This window comes from Petromyzon marinus, chromosome 59 (genome assembly GCF_048934315.1).
Source record: "Petromyzon marinus isolate PM22_M1 ecotype Great Lakes invasive population chromosome 59, UKy_Petmar_22M1.pri1.0, whole genome shotgun sequence".
Classification (NCBI taxonomy): Eukaryota; Metazoa; Chordata; class Hyperoartia; order Petromyzontiformes; family Petromyzontidae; genus Petromyzon; species Petromyzon marinus.
The window spans coordinates 16,111,696-16,117,341 of record NC_133725.1 but is presented as its reverse complement, the minus strand read 5'-3'; positions in this window follow the sequence as shown (position 1 = coordinate 16,117,341).

The window sequence follows — 5,646 nt, the reverse complement described above, 5'->3', positions numbered from 1 at the left end:
TGAGGGCCAAAGAGAGCCAGGATTGCTGCAGGCAAGAGAATGACAGCTGTCGGTGATCTTTCGTTTACGCAGCACAGCCTCAAAAAGTCTCAAGATTCCTTTTCAGGAGGTTCCTGCAGATGATTTACAGAGAATGGGGGTGACTCTGCTGCCATTACGTCTGCTGTGTGATCCCAATTTGAGGAATTTGCAGGGGATTTGGATGTTTTGGCCAATACCAGTTATGTCCGTATGTTAAACCGTGCTTCGGCAGCCCTGCTAATCAGAAGTGAGGGGGAAAGGCAACAAACTAACAAGTTCGCAAAAAATATTGATTTAAAAGTGCATCGCTCTAGTGGCTGCCTAATGTCGGAAGAGCATTCCAGATGAATGCAGAAGCACATCTGAAAGCGTGCCATGCAGTGACCATCTTTGTTTGATGTCCAGCTATATGTAGCTCTGAGGACATCTTAGGTTGCTTGGGTTTGACAACAGGGTTAATGAATTAGATAAATATAACACAGATATGCCATGAAGGATTTTATGAAATAAGAATAGCTTTTACCCTTTCTGGCACAAAAACAGGTGTTAATATGTTCAAACACCAAATAGCTACCTTTTGCAAGGCATCAAGTCTGCATTTACCACACGTACTTATGGAAAAATATGCAAACAAACATGCTCTGATAATATATGGGCATTGTCTTTGAAACTGACTGGCCTGCACCAGAGACAGCCTTCTTTATGACCTTGTCTCGTCGGTGTTAGACCAGAGAACGGCAAAAGTCGAACGGTACATCACCCATGCAACATGGCCACCATGAAGTCCCCCCATGCATCATGGTCACTGTGACGTCCCCCTTGAAACATGACCATCGTGATGTCCCACCATTCAGCGTGGCCATCTTGACGTCACTCATTTCTGTTCTTACCTTGTGGCGATTTGCTGCGGATGGAGCCGGTGCGCGCTGAGGACAACGCACTCCACGTGGTGCAAGACTCGCCGTTACTCCGAGCCTCTCCAGCTCGGCTGATCTACACACACAAAGAGGAAGGTCCACCACATGGGCTTGATTAAGATGTTGGAGCAAGTGCAGTGGGCGAGCACTGAGCCAGCATCTCTGACATCCTGGGCTCCACATTCAGGAGAGTCCTGCCGAGATGTTGCCAGTTCTCAGCGTTGGGATATTTGGCCAATATCAGTTGCCATGCTTGGATTTACAATGAAAGACGTGTGGATTTCGAGGTCACAGGCAGGTCAATGGGATCGTTCAAACTGTTAAGAGGAGTGAGTGGGACTCGGGCAGGACGAGCCATGGCTAGTAGGGACAACAATGGCTCACGGTCAAGAATAATAACGGAGCGACAACCAAGGAACAGAACACATCAGAGAGGAGAGCCGCCAGAGAGATGGTGCGACGAAATCGGCGCTTGGCAGATTATTCCATCACAGGATGTGAGGGGTAGTAGGGTCTCAGGGAGGGAGGCGTTCATCCATCAGTGGATAGATAACAGCGCTGTAGATGCTCACGCGTAGACGGGCACGTACACCAACAGGATCTCAGAGAGACACTCTGATAGACGCGCACACACTTAGGCGGGCAAGGAGAAGCACACCCAGGTATACAGGTGACAGGTAGGCATACGCAGAGGGGAGAACACACGTCCACCCATACTTCACCACACGAGTCAAGGAGCCACATGTACCTCCATAGTAGCAACTTGCAGACGAGGGTGCTCAGAGCTCACGGTGTCTCTCGCGCGGTCCGGGTCTCTGCGTGGAGAGCGGGAGACAGAGGTGAGGGACACGCAGAGTTGAAGGGGCGTGACACACCCACGTCTAAACGCACGTCACGTCACAATGCGGACTCTCATCATCAACACGGACTCACATCCTCACCAGTCACCCACAATACGAAAAACACAAAAAACAACAACTGACATTCGCCACTAAGTAGCGGTGATGTGACCACGGCGCCTGTGCCAGGCCAGGTGCACTTTGAGACCACGTGAAGTGCCGAAGGCTCACTGACAGGTGGTCACAGGTCAGACCCAGGTGCCATGAGTTGTCTGACTGAGATGACTGTGCCAACTTGCTGCATTTTAGATGCCCGGCTCAAAGGTTGTTGTCGTGAGCGTTGCTCCTCTGTTCGGACACCACTACTAACACTACTCCTAACACCACCAACACCACCACTACGAACACCACCACTACGAACACCACCACTACGAACACCACTACTACGAACACCACTACTAACACCACAATTAACACCAAGAACAAAGACAAAGATCCCCCGCATAGCCTTAACAGACTGTTGGGGCAAGTGCTGTCCGCGAGCACCTATGAAGGCCGGCACGGCACACGAGGGGGTGGGTGGCCAACACCACGCCCGGCCGCCTTTGTCTCCCCAGTGGCAATGTTTGCACCTCGCACCAGGTACTCATTTAAGGCTGAGTCGATCTAGGGTGAGGCCCAGGACCAGTTCAGATAATCGTCACCAATGTTGGCCGTGAGCGGGAATCAAACCCAGGTCGCCAGGTTCTTAGCGCAGCGCGCTAACCGCTACACTACCCCACTAACACCATCACTAACACCACTACTAACACCACCACCAATAATACCACCACCACCAACACCACCACTAAGACCACCACGAACACCACTACCAGCACCAATAATACCACCATCACTAACACCACCACGACTAAGACCAGCAACAAAAATTACACCATCACTAACAACAACAACAACCGCCATTCGCCGCTAAGTGGCGGTGATGTCACCACGACGCTTGTGCCAGACCATGTGCACCTTGAGGCCACGTGAAGTGTCGAACGCCCGCCCGCTGGCAGGAGGTCACAGGGCAGACCCAGGTGCCACAGGTCGACTGACTGAGATGACTGGCTGATGCACCACCTGTGCCCCTTACTGTGCCAACTTGCTGTGCTTTAGCCATCCGGCGCTCTGCTCGTTGTTGTGAGCGTCGTTCCTGCGCTCTCCATTGTTGTTGGAGGGCGACTGCCTCCAACTGCCCAGTAGCGTCCTTCACGAGCCTCTTCCACAGAGGCCGATCTTGACACAGCTGGTACCAGTTATCGGCAAGTCCACTCAGCTCCACATCCTGCTGTACCACATCACTCCATCTCTTCTCTAGCCCGTGCCGCGTCCGTTCAGCCCCCTCGATCCGGCCGAATAAAAGCTGCTTGCGCATGCGGTGATTGGGCATGCGGGCTACATGGCCCAGCCAACGCAGCCTTGCCTGCTGGAGGAGCTCACTGATGGGGCTTTGTCCAGATCTTTCGAGGATTTGTGAGCTCCTCACACAATCCAGCATGGGTAAACCCAGGATTGATCGGAGGCAGGCCAGCCTCAACGTTTCTAACTGGCAAAGATGTTCCATTAGGGGGGTCCACGTTTCACAAGCGTAGAGAAGGGAGGGAATGACTGCGGCTGAGAAGACCCGAAGCTTCGTGTGGAGCGACAGACCAGGTAGCTTCCACACAGCGTTACGCAACTGCTGAAAAGATAATGCCGCTCGACTGATTCGGAGTGAGACCTCTGCTGTTAAACCGGAGACGGTCATGAGCACACTGCCCAGGTATGGGAAACTTTCCACTCTCTCCACAACTGCCCCATCACCGATTGGGAGTTGTGGGGGTGGAGTGCTCGATGGTACAAAATACCCAGACAGGTGCTTCATTTTGGTGGGGCTGATGGTAAGGCCCCACCTCTTAGTGGCACACTCCAGTTTTAGCAGAAGCGCCTCCAACTCCTCCTCTGAGTGAGCCGCAATTATCAGGTCATTGGCATACATAACGTGGTTGACCAATAGGGAGCCATCCCTTGACGGCATCCGGGCATTGATCAGCCTCCCACTGTATCTGTACCAGATGGAAATTCCTCCGGTACTGCTACTGAAGGCTTCACGAACTACGTGGTTGAAATAGATGTTAAATAATGTTGCAGCCAGAGGACATCCCTGTCGCACCCCAAGGTGAACAGGGAATGGCTCCGACTCCCGGCCATGTAGTTTTACCCGGGTCCGCTAACCATAATGAAGGTCCTTAAAGATCGTGAGCAGCGGGTCAGGGACTCCGAAAGCACGAAGAACCCAGAGCCCAGGCCTACTGATGGTGTCATAGGCCTTTACCAGGTCAATAAAGCAGAGATGAAGGTCTTGTTGGAATTCCCTACACCTCTGCTTTAGCAAACGGACAGAAAATATGGCATCTGTGCAGGACCACCCTTTCCTGAAACCACATTGGGGCTCCGCAAGCCTCTCCTCAGCATGCCTGGTAAGGCAGTGTTGAATAATCCTTGCCAGGACCTTTCCCGGCACACTGAGTGAGATGCCCCTGTAGTTGTTACAGTCTGTGCGTTCTCCCTTCTTAAAGATGGGGATCACCATGGCATCCGATCACCTCACTTACACCACCATCACTAATACCACCAACACCACCATCACTAACACCAGTAACACCACCACTATCACCACTACTAACAACCACAATCACTAACACCACCATCACTAACACAACTAACACCACCACCATCACGAGCACCACCACCACTAACACCACCAACATTAACACCACCACTCCTCCCCCTGCCAGTATGGGACACCAAAGACAAAGATCCCCGTAGAGACTTAACAGGCTGTAGGGGCAAGTGCTGTTAGCCAGCAGTACGTATGAAGGCCGGCACGACACACGAGGGTGTTGGATTGCCAGGACCACGCCCGGCCGCCTTTGTCTCCCCAGTGGCGATCTTTACACACCACACCAGGTACTTATTCGAGGTTAAGTCGATCTAGGGGAGGCCCAGCACCGGTTCAGATAATCGTTACTGCTGTTGGCCTTTAGAGGGAATCCAACTCGGGGACGCCGGGTTCATAGCGCAGCGCGCTGTCAGCTCCACGACCGTTCCACACACACACAGACTCACACAGACTCACACACACAGAGAGACTCACACAGAGCGTCTCACACACACAGACTCACACAGAGACTCACACACACACAGAGACTCACGCAGAGATACACACACACAGACTCACACACACAGACTCACACACACACAGAGACTCACACAGGGAGACTCACACAGAGTCTCACACGCACACAGAGACTCACACAGAGAGACTCACGCACACAGACTCACACACACACAGACTCACACACACACAGACTCGCACAGAGAGACTCACACACAGACTCACACAGAGAGACTCACACAGCCTCGCACAGAGAGACTCACACCACCACCGCCACCACTCACCCACAGCTCGGTTCCACTCCTGCTCTGGGGTCTGTCCGGGCCTCTCTAACGGCCAAACTGCCAATGGGAAGCACGTGGCACGAGACGCGGGGGCGGTACAAAGTAACCACGCCCCCGTGACGTCAGAGCCATGAGCTCCTCCCCCTCACACCTGAGCTCCTCCCCCCCTGCTCCCCATGCGCGACCACGCCCCATGGCCCGACATTTCCCTCCCCCTCGCTACCCCCCCTGCCCCCCCCCGCCCCTCCTCGTGACCCCCCTTCCCCCCCCGCCCCTCCACATTCGCAACCCCCCATGCCCCCTCACAACCCCCCATGCCCCCCCTCGCGACCCGCCCCCTCACCCCCCATGCCCCAACCCCCTCCCCTCGTCACCCGCCCCCTCAC